This window comes from Oncorhynchus keta, chromosome 29, assembly GCF_023373465.1.
Source record: "Oncorhynchus keta strain PuntledgeMale-10-30-2019 chromosome 29, Oket_V2, whole genome shotgun sequence".
In the NCBI taxonomy this organism is placed as follows: Eukaryota; Metazoa; Chordata; class Actinopteri; order Salmoniformes; family Salmonidae; genus Oncorhynchus; species Oncorhynchus keta.
Genome location: NC_068449.1, coordinates 27,201,935 through 27,214,224, shown reverse-complemented (window position 1 = coordinate 27,214,224; position 12,290 = coordinate 27,201,935). Strand labels below are relative to the sequence as shown.

General features: G+C 43.0%; 1 long non-coding RNA gene across 2 annotated transcripts; it reads left to right on the top strand.

The window, feature by feature from the left end:
• The first annotated feature begins 2,098 nt into the window (after positions 1–2,098).
• On the top strand, positions 2,099–10,211 carry LOC118362055 (uncharacterized). 2 transcript variants are annotated; one of them, XR_004821140.2, is made up of 3 exons: positions 2,099–2,639; positions 9,098–9,234; positions 9,355–10,211. It is a non-coding gene; the product is annotated as an uncharacterized LOC118362055 (long non-coding RNA). The 2 variants fall into 2 exon arrangements; XR_004821139.2 differs by having other exon boundaries at positions 9,095–9,234.
• The last annotated feature ends 2,079 nt before the right edge of the window (positions 10,212–12,290 follow it).

Genomic DNA, 12,290 nt, shown 5'->3' with positions numbered 1-12,290 from the left:
TATATGGTTCTTACTGTGGAATGCAGTGTTTGGTTTTCACCAGACACAATGGGACCCATCTCACCCAGGAAGTTGACTCAAGTTTGCCAGAAAGCACCTGGAAACACCTGGATGATCATCAATACTCTTTGAAGAATGTTCTATGGACAGATTAATCAAAAGTATAACGTTTTTGGACGATATGGGTCCCATTTATACCTGTCAAAAACAAAAACTGCATTCCACAGTAAGAACCTCATACCAAAGGTCAAGCATGGTGGTGGTGGTAGTGTGATGGTTTGGGGATGCTTTGCTGCCTCAGGACCTGGGTGACTTGCCTTAATAGAAGGAACCATGAATTCTGCTCTGTATCAGAGAATTATACAGGAGAATGTCAGGCCATCTGTCTGTGAGCAGCAAGACAATGATCCCAAACACACAATCAAGTCTACATGGAAATGGCTAAAAAGCAACACATTTGAAGTTTTGGAATGACCTAGTCAAAGTCCAAACCTAATCCCAATTGAGATGTTGTGGCAGGACTTAAAACGAGCAGTTGCATGCTTGAAAACCTCCAAATGTCGCTGAGTTAAAGCAGCTCTTCATGGAAGAGTGGGCCAAAATTCCTCCACAGCGACGTGAGAGACTGATCAACAACTACAGGAAGCATTTGGTTGCAGTCATTGCAGCTAAAGGTGGCACAACCAGTTATTGGTTGTAAGGGGGAAATGACTTTTTCACACAGGGGCATTGGGTGTTGTATCATTTTGTTTATGAAATAAATATGTAATTGTGTTATTTGTTCACTCAGGTTCCCTATCTAACACTAGGTTTTGAGCTGATAACATTCACTATAAAACATGTGCAAACAGAGAGACCATTTCAGAGGAGGCAAATACTTTTCCACAGCACTATAGTGAGGCTCCAAAAGGATTGAGACAGTGACACATGTTGTTTTGGCTCTGTGCTCCAGCACTTTGGATTTGAAATGATACAATAACTATGAGGTTAAAGTTCAGACTGTCAGGTTTCATTTGAGGGTATCTTCATCCATATCTTAAAAGTAAATGAACAAATTCACTTCTTTTGTGTATTAAAGTAGTCAAAATGGATGCATTTGCTTCATGTTTTGGTTGTTTTCTCGGATTATTTTGTGCCAAATAGAAATTCAAGGTAAATAATGTATTGTGTCATTTTGGAGTCACTTTTATTGTAAATAAGAATAGAATATGTTTTTTAACACTTCTACATTAAACTGTATATATTTCTTACTTGCAACAAAAAATGACAAAACAATTAAAAACGTAACTTTTTTTTGACTCAGTCTGCTCTAAATAAATCTCTTTAAGATTCTACCATTGGGGTCATTGTTGTTGGTCAGAACAGAACTGTTACTAGCTGTGCGTAGGTTATACATCCACTCACTCAGGGTAGTGTTCATATCATTGTGACAACGGCATGCCAGAGAAGCCCAATCGTCATCACACCACCTGGAGTTTATCTTCAGGGGAGATACATACAAACATTCACACATCAGTCCTTACAAACATACAAAACAGATCCTATTCCGTCTGTGGTTAGAGATTAGATGGCCCAATCTCTCACCCGCCCTGACAGTGGAACTGTTTGAAATGACATTTTTGCCATCAGACCGTGAAGACTTTTGCGTGACAACAGACCATCTCTCCAAAAGCAACAGGAGGAGAGGAGATCAGATTGCGATTGAGACTCTCAGGAACTCTCCTCTTCAATGAGTTTTGCCATGAAGGAGAGGTTCCTATCAAGTTAGCAAGTGGTTTGATATTAGAGTGGCCACAGGCCAGGAGTGTAAATATAAACAACAGAATATTGAAATACACACATATACAGTATATAAACATACAAGTACACACCCTTATATAAATACTCCAATATGAATACACACACGCACACACACTCCCACACAGAGATCCAGCACTGAATCAAACACTAGATCAAACACCTTCTTTCATCTCACTTGTATGTTTATCATGTTTTCCTTCTGGGGGAAACTATGCATCTCGTTTGGATATCTTCCCCTCTTTCTCTCTAATCTAGTTTGGACATTGTCTCTGCTTCCATCTGTACACAGGTGAGTTATCTCATCCTATCACAGCCCTTCATCCTGCCAAGCATGGGGATTCACAGCTCAGGGGCCGCTATCTGGATGGCGACTGAACTTTATCTGGCCATGGGGGCACCAGGGGCGGAGATGGCTCCCGACGCAAGATCAGACAAGTCCACGCCATGCCAACACTCAGGTGATGTTGCAAAACTCACTCTGGAGATTCAAGATAGCCAGACAGTGGGATAGTTGGGTTTTGTATCAAGCAAGTTTTTCCAAATCAAAGATTTGCTTCCATTAGAGCTGAACATTATTTGGGTTTAATATGATCCGTCTGAAGTTTGAGAGGAGTTGAAGAGTGTTGCTTGAAGTTGGCTCTATAGGACCTGGTTTAAGGTCAGATTAGCCTTTTTTCTCTCAGGAGTTAACGTTGGGGATTACACCATGCACTGTAAATGGATCTTATATCTGTGTTACTTTTTCAGAAAAATCTTCAGCCAATTACTGTGGGAGGAAACAACATGTTGGCATGCCACAGAACCTTTTTACCCAAAAGTCATCTGGAGTTCCTCAGATAGTGAGTCCATTGTGTCTGTGAGTCACTTTGTGAGTCAATGCTGTTTGTGAGTCAGTTTATGACTCGAGTCATTGTATTTCCTGCTACACAGAGACTTCCAAATGTTTCTAGGTACCTGCTGTTTTGAACAAAATGGTTCCCTAATTTGAGGCTTCTTTGATGTTCCCAACTAAGAGGGTTGTACGTGGAGTATTACTAAACAGAGGCCCCGACTAAAACTGACTCGTTACCACAGCTTCACTACATTTCCCCATCTAAAGGTGACAGACAGACAGACAGACAGACAGACAGACAGACAGACAGACAGACAGACAGACAGACAGACAGACAGACAGACAGACAGACAGACAGACAGACAGACAGACAGACAGACAGACAGACAGACAGACATATGCACACACACACAGACACACAAACACACACAATGTTCCCTGATCTTTTCCCATACACTAAGTATCACCTTACAAAAGGGACCCTCCAGGTCAAGCCATACAACCCAACCATAGGAGCAGGGGATGAAAATTAGAAACATTGGAGTACTGGGTCAACCTACACACAGCACAATTGTACCCTCAAATGGCTCCCTGGCTACCAACCTTTCCCCTCTACAGTATCTTTGCAATGTTGGGTGGAGGGATTTGACTCCTTTCATGGCAGCCCTAGTGCCTGTGGACAGGAATAGCATGGATATTTGGAGAATTAGTTATTCTGATGAGAGTATGGTCCAGAGACTGAGCCATTGAAATACAGTACGGTACAGTTTGGCCAAATGTCCACCAATTTGGCTTCAAAGGATCCATCTCAGTGAATCTCAAATGCAACATGGAAAGTCTTTGAACTGTAGTTTGTGCCAGTTTATCTAAGGTCAGCGGCCTAGAATATTTCAGTGTAGGGTAGTATAGTCATGTTCCATTATATTGTAGCCTATATTTCCCAGACACACACACATGCATGCACAGAAGCACACACACACACACACACACACACACACACACACACACACACACACACACACACACACACACACACACACACACACACACACACACACACACACACACACACACACACACACACACACACACACACACACACACACACACACACACACACACACACACACACACACACACACACACACACACTTCAAAGGGAGCAGAAATTAGAGCCTATGTACTAACTGGGGCATGGCATCTGTGCGCTCTTGCTGGCCATCTTTCTTCTGAAATGAATACACCCTGACTCAAATACAGAACAGGCAGGAAAATACATATACACAGAAACACATGGTTTTCTTTCAAGGCTCAACCCTATTGCTTACTCTCTTGGTTTGAGATGAAAATCTGTGTACTTCCACTGACACAAAAAATACTAATTCCTTGTTTTTACAAAATGGTCTGCACAGATATGCACGCATACTCACACACATGCACACATGCACACAAACAGACACACACATTAATACCTTGTTAGGATTAAAGCCAAGTCACCCACATGTGCCGATAAGAAGATGTACCTCAGTCGTCCCCCCTCCACGTGGTGGAGACAAGATAACAGTCTGGGAGATTTCTGAAGAGGTGTACTGCAGCCTGCCTGTGTTTGTTTCACAGTCTCCCCCCACCATGCTTAGCCACTAACCATACTTATCTCTCTGGCTATTAAAGCCCGATAGCAAGGCGTTGGAGCGGTTTCGGCTCTTTGGGCCTCAGAAATGTAGATAAGAGGCAAATATGGGCATCATATTTCCAGGCATCGTAACAATATATTTCCCCCTGAAGGGAACGTCAAACAAAGCCATTCCTGACATTCCTGGGCCATGAGCGTTATCTTCTGTTTTGACCATCGTCCTAGAGAAAGCTCATAAGAGACAGGGTTGAACCTGTGAGCATTTAGAGATGAGATCTTACTCTGTGTGCACTGTTTTCAAGCATGTTTTTAGTATATCCTTCAGTTGTGAATGGAAATGTGACATTATGTTGATTTTGTGCAACAATAATTAAGGTTAGTCCATGTACAAGTAAAAGAGTGCAGGTAAAATTGCAGAAGTAAATCTGGAAATAAGTTCTACCCTCTCCCCCCCACCCTCTTCCTAGTACACACACACACACACACACACACACACACACACACACACACACACACACACACACACACACACACACACACACACACACACACACACACACACACACACACACACACACACAGCTGGCAGAGGGAGGCCCAACCCACAGCCTGATCTTGTTAGTAGAGCGGCTGTGAGTGCAGCCACACCTCAGAAAGAATGAAAGAGAAGATGGGAAGAGCGAGTGCTCCGCCGTCGACCTCTTTCCTCTCTCACGTTATCCTGAGGCGTGGAGGCTCTGTGGAGGCTCTGGGGCCGGTTTACTGGCCTGCAGCTTGGGGCCTGGCGGCATGGCCATCCCCGGGCCCCATCTCCATCTGATCACTGTCATGACTTGCGCACACACACTTACACGCAAACATGTGCAGTACATACACACCGAGTACACATCAAATGATATCCATACATACACACGATACGATCCTTTACATATCCACGAACGTACAGACACACGAGGGGCGGGGGTTGACTAGCACCAAACCAGCTAGGAAGATTAAAGGAAGTGTTTTGCTCATAAGAGGGCAGATGTAAAGCACATCCAAAATATACTTGGCCACATATAGGTACCAAACATAACACCTTGAATGAAGGCTAGAAAGCTACAATCAACATAGAGGTGGACAAATTAATACCTTTCATGTAGCCTACACTCTGCATTATTGTGCTGCCACAAGTCCAGAACTATGAGCAGAGCAAATGAAGTGGATTGGAGCAGCACATAGTCTGGGGTCTGGGAGGGAGGCAGCGTGGTGCGGAGGAAGGACTGAGCTCACAGCTGGGAGAGTGGTGTGTGTGAACGTTGCCAAAGCCCCAGCACATGACTCCCCTTCACTTGTCAAAATCACCATGTGTGTAATAATGTGATTACAGCCTGGTTACATATTATGATTTAAAACAACTTGAGAGTGTGTGTGTGTTTTTGGTTTTACTATCTTTGTGAGGACCAGAAATCCTCACAATGACAGTAAAACAGGTACAATTTGGAGAAGTGGGGACATTTTGCCTGTCACCAAATGGAAAAAGGCTATTTTTGGCTTAGGGGTTAGGTTTACCTCCCCCAACGCCATTAGGGGTAGGGTAAGATTTGGGGTTAGGGGTTCGATTTAAAGTTAGAGTCAGAGGTTTGGGTTTATCAAGGTTAGGTTTAGGTTTAGGGTTAGGGTTAAAGGGTTATGGAAAATAGGATTTTGAATGGGATTCAATTGTTTGGTCTTCACAAGGATAGTAGAACAAACGTGTCTCCGTGTGTACATGTACATGTACGTGTATGTGTATGTATGTGTACACTACAGTTAAAAAGTTTGGGGTCACTTAGAAATGTCCTTGTTTTTGAAAGAAAAGCTATTTTCTTGTCCATTAAAATAACATCAAATTGATCAGAAATACAGTGTAGACATTATAATGTTGTAAATAACTATTGTAACTGGAAACAGATGATTTTTTATGTAATGGCACGTTGTGTTGGCTAATCAAGTTTATCATTTTAAAAGGCTAATTGATTATTAGAAAACCCTTTTGCAATTATGTTAGCACAGCTGAAAACTCTTGGTCTGATTAAAGAAGCAATAAAATGGGCCTTCTTTAGACTAGTTGAGTATCTGGAGCATCAGCATTTGTGGGTTCGATTACAGGCTCAAAATGGACAGAACCAAAGAACCTTCTTCTGAAACTCGTCAGTCTGTTCTTGTTCTGAGAAATGAAGGCTATTCCTTCCAGTTTCTGGCCATTTTGAGCCTGTAATCGAACCCACAAATGCTGATGCTCCAGACACTCAACTAGTCTAAAGAAGGACAGTTTTATTGCTTCTTTAATCAGCACAACAGGTTTCAGCTGTGCTAACATAATTGCAAAAGGGTATTCTAATGATCAATTAGCCTTTTAAAATGATAAACTTGGATTAGCTAACACAACGTGCCATTGGAACACAGGTGTGATGGTTGCTGGTAATGGATAAATAATTTGATGTTATTTTAATGGACAAAAAAAATGTGCTTTTATTTAAAAAACAAGGGCATTTCTAAGTGACCCCAAACTTTTGAACGGTAGTGTATGTATGTGTGTGTGTGTGTGTGCATGTGAGAGGGGCAGGAAAGGGGCAGGAAAGGGGCAGGAAGGGTTGGTGAGGGGTGCGTGAACAGGGTGGTATTGGGGAGATGTGGATTTCTGCCCCAGCTTTCCCCCTACTCTCTATCTCCCCCTGTAGTGCATGGGGGGGAAGTTGGGTGGGGGTTTCGGTGTGACTGTCTGGGTCTTGTCATGGATATACAGGTTGGGGGAACGATTGATGTCATTCTCTCCCTCTATGTAGCCCTGCACCACCCCAGTTTCAGCCCCCAATTCAACAATACAAAATCACTACACTGCACACAAGGCGTTGTCATCGCAGGTGCAGCCGAGATTCGCCAGAATAAATGAACGCTTCCAGCTCAAGATGTTTTTTTTTCTTCTTCTCTTTCCTTTTTTCTTCCCTCCCTATTCCTCTGAGTTGTTTCCAGGCAGGTGGGCAGGGCTTCAGTGTAGAAGGGGAACAGCAGGTCCAGATCAGCCCCACACATCACAGTGAAGCCTAGTCTTCTGGCTTCTTAAAACAGGTTTTTGTCATCACAAACCACCTCGACCAGGGGGCAATTTTAATACCTAGCTTCTGATGCCTGCCTCTCTGCCTGCCTGCCTCTCTGCTTGCCTCTCTGCATGCCTCTCTATCTTGCTGCCTCTCTTCCTGATTCCTTGCCTTGCCTGCCTGTCTCCTTGGCTGTCTGCCTGCCTCTGTGCCTGCCTGCATTTCTGCCTCTTTGCCCGCCTGCCTGTCCCTTGGCTCACTCCTATAAACTGTGTAGGGTAGCCAAAAGAACAGAACAGAGGAGGGTGTGAGATTGTCAATTTACCAAAAGTCTCTCCATGTCTGTCCATGATTACACAGGAAGGCCTCTGAGCCCCCATCCTGCGTGGCATGGTTCTCTCCCCATTCAGGTGGTATTTTTGCTACAGGGATAGGTGGAGGTGGAGGAGGAAGAAGGAGGTGGTGGTGTTGGGGGAGTGTACTGTAGCTGTAGCTGGTTTTCTCAGCTTGTTATAGGCTGGATCCCTTCCACACAATGCCAGCCAGGCATGAAGACCGCCGCTAACGATTCACTCCTGGGCATCTGGAAGTGTGAGAGTGGTGGCCTAGCCCGGAATGCCACCCATCTCGGGGCCTGGCTAAGAAAAACAAACACCAGTGGTCACAGAGAGGGGATTTCCGGTTAGAGTCATCTAATACCTCCCAGGAATCCCAGATTTCCCTGAATCCAGAGTGGAAGAGCCCAGGCCATCATAAGCCGCTCAGGAGCGCTGTAATACCACTATAAGTTCTACCTTTCTGCATTACAGTCTGTCAGCTTAGCACCGTGCCTCCGTCTACCCCACACTGCCTCTTTGGCTACCTCACATGAAGGATATAAGAGTAGATTTCAATAAACAGGACTGGAAAGATCAAGTCAATTGCCATAAATAACTAAATTGGTCAATTCTCCAACCCCCCCCCCACACACAATTGCTTCCATTGTGTTAAGTGGAAACGCAGTTGTCTGTCCCAGTATGTCTAACTAACTCTAGGGCCATGGCCCAGAGATAAGGTTGGGTTTTAAGGAGGGTATTTGTTCTTGTTCCCCCTCTCGGGGTCCTGAGACTCGGACTGTGGTGTGAATTAGGTCGGACAACCGGATTTAAGCGCTTAGACCCGGAGAGAGCCAGTGACAGCAGTCTGCTTGATGTCTGAGACCCGAGGTGACTGGATGATCATAGGAGAAATGGGTTGGTGACCCAGGTAGCAAGTGGCCATGTTGTAGGCCGGTGCCCTAATTTATTTCACCAAGTCCTTTGCAGTGCACACTCTTAGAAAATAAAGGTGCTATCTAGAACCTGAAAAGGATCTTCGGCTGTCTCCATAGGAGTATCCTTTGAAGAACCCTTTTGGTTCCAGGTAGAACCCTTTCCACAGAGGGTTCTACATGGAATCCAAAAGAGTTCTACCTGGAACCAAAAAGGGTTCTCCTATGGGGACAGCTGAAGAACCGTTTTGGAACACTTTTTTTGCCATTATTAGGCAGATACATAAAAATAACCTACGGAACTTCCTATTGGCTGTTTAGAAAGTACAGATTCCTTTGGTGGTGTTTGATGTGCTTCGGTCCAATTGCTTTTATGTGCTCTTTAGGTTTCTGTGATGAGATATCTGTGTGCATTTGCAGACAGACCCATTGGTTTGTTCAGAGCACAGTGTCCATCGCATGTCTCGTGTGCTAGATGTGGCCCCGGCTGTTTACGATCTCCTGGTCCTCCTGTTTTCCAGCAGAACACTATGATATAGTGTAACAGGAGTCAACATCCCACAGCCGGTTGGACTGGAGGATGATACTGTGCTGGTGGGAAGCTATGGTTGGAAACAACACCTGACTCTATACCACAGATCAAGCAGTACCAGCACTTCAGGTGAAACACATTTTCATTGTATGAGGTTATTCTTCTTATATAAACTGGGGAGGTGAATTGATGTTGTGCGAGGTTGTAATGTCTTCTGATTTTATGTCGTTGTTGTTCCATGTTTTACAGCTTCGGTGCTCTGGAGCCTGGTGTTGTTGTCGCCATGGACTGTTCAGACTCACTCGGAACCAGGTTTCAGCTGCTGCGCAACACTGACATCCTTCCTCCCATAGATGGTCTGCCTTATACAATCACCACCTGGACTTTACACAGACAAACGTATCTTTTTGACAAGATCAGGAAGTTTTGAGACGAAGAGGCTATGGACGTCACATGCCCTGCGCCAAAGTCAAGGGCAGGACAGAAACAGACTCTACGAATGTAGATTCCCTTGTTCATGCGTGGTGCGGACGGACCAGTCATCAGCACTATCTGCAGTTCCTCTATTCAAATGACTCTCTCCTAACACACACGCCATACGTTGCTGCTACAAAAACAAAAAGATATCCTGCTGCTCAGCCACTTTACCCCTGATTGTATGCATATAACTACCTCGTCTATCACTGATATTGGTATTGTTCTTGTACATACTGCATATTATTTGATTTATATTGATGCTATTTCTGTTATTGCTACTATACAATTAACCATTTGGCTGTACCGTTTACACCTTCTGTAGAGACCAATCCACTTTAGCAAGACTTAGCAGAATATTGATATATAAAATGAATATTGATATGTGTGGTCGTAACATGATTTTGTGACATACCACAACAATATCATGTGACCATATCAAGAGTCCACCACATAAATATATGGCGCATAAATCTGTTTATGTACTGTATGTACATGTGCACCTCACTCAGGTTTCAACTCAGGTTGCATGGCCTTAACTTATGTATGGAATACTATGTGATAAGTGCGTGTGTAACAGTATATAAAATATGCTAATGTACTGTTGTGAAGGCATATGGGCAGTGGTGTAATGTGCTTCAGTAAACTACTACTTTTGTATTTGGGGGTATCTGTACATTACTTTACTATCTATATTTTTGGCAACTTTTACTTTACCTTCACCACATTCCAGAAACAAAATGTACTTCTTACTCCAAACATTTTCCCTGGAACCCAAAGTACTTCACACACTTATCAAGAGAACATCCCTGGTCATCCCTTCTGCCTCACTAAACACAAATGCTTTTTTTGTAGTTATGTCTGAGTGTTGGAGTGTGCACTTACTTCAGTCATTTTCTATTAAGGTATCTTTACTTTTACTCAAGTATGACAATTTAGTACTTTTTCCACCAGTGGATGTGGCTGGGGGTTGTAGCATTTTTTTCACATGACCCATCAATTTAGACAAGTGTGTCTGGGTAAGCGTCATCTAATATTTATAAAATATTTTGATCTGGACACTTTTTCCTTCTTGTAGGCTACTACCACTTTTACTCTTAATCTTTACTACACTGCTCACTGTTTAGCACCTGACCACACATGTACATCCTTAAATAGATGGGTGGGGCTGGTTTAAGAGGGTGTGAGCAATGCTGAATGGGTGTAGACAAATGAGAGTTCTCCAGTTGGTACCAAAACATTCAAAAGCCCTTTTCTCAAAAGTAAGTTAAGAAGTTAGCAACTTTAAAAGCAGATTCCGTACGATATAACACGTTGTAGCTCTGAGTCTCTACTTTTTACCAATGTAAGAAATAACATTTTAAATGTAGCTACAAAAGACCGAATCCAGGTGGTGAGTCACATACATCCTGTGAGCACTCCAACCTCCCTGTAGGGTGTCTGCCCATGTAACGGGTGTTGTCGTCTGATGAGGAGGAATCGGACCAAAGCGCAGCGTGGTAAGTGTTCATGACTTTTATTTAACTGAACACTGAAACAAAAATAACAAAGTGAATAACGAAACCGAAACAGTCCTGTCAGGAGCAGAAAACACTAAACAGAAAACAACTACCCACAAAACATAGGAGGGAAAAAGCTACCTAAGTATGGTTCCCAATCAGAGACAACAATGGTCAGCTGTTCCTGACTGAGAACCATAACCGGCCAAAACAAAGAAATACAAAACATAGAAAAAAGAACATAGAATGCCCACCCAAATCACACCCTGGCCAAACCAAATAGAGACATAAACAGGCTCTCTAAGGTCAGGGCGTGACAGCCCAGAGTGGATGAAAACACACTTTGGTGATTAAATTTCACTTCCTTACTTTATCAAATATATTTTACCAAGATAAATATAATTCTTCATGTTCTGAATCATTCAGTGGTGTCTTCTTTAACATATCATTAACATTATATCCAAAAAGTCGTATTTCGTAACCTAATACCCCCCGGTAAATAAGCACTGAGTTCTGTTGACAGAGCGATGCAGCTTACTCACAGCCACTTTTGAGGATTTTGCATGTCTTCAAAGTGTCTTCAAAGTTGTTTCCGCAAGTCACAAAAAGTCAAATTAGGATGACACGAGCTGAATTAAATGAATAAGGCTTTGAAGATAATAATCTTGCTATACGCTCAGCGCTCTGTTGACATTTCATAGATACACTTGTTTTGTGACAAATCTTCGAAAAAGACCAGGAATTTCTAAAATATGAAAATACTACATCATGTCTCAAAATTGATATCAAAAGATGATGAGTTCAACAGGAAAGAGAGCCTGTCAGGTAGCCTTAATTCTCGTACAGCATCCAGCCTAGCTTATGCGATGCTATAGACATTTTCCTGATTTTTGACCACTTTTTTCTCTGGTTAGTCACTCTTGTTTTGTCCTTTTATAATGATAGAAACTCAAATAACTTTTTAATGGATTATGATAGAGACATGCGGTTTGAACTATTGGTTTTCTTTGAAGATTATCTACACAATTACACAATTGTACCCATTGGTCAAAAGATGTGTTTTTGATTGGACACCCTACTCTCTGGTGTCTCCAAGGCTAGACTTTTATGTGCTCTGTGGTCCCTGTGATGAGGCAGCTGTGCTAGTGTGTGTGTTAGAGTGTTCGCATTTGCACGTGTGTGTGTGTGCAGACAGATGCCAGGGTGCCGCTG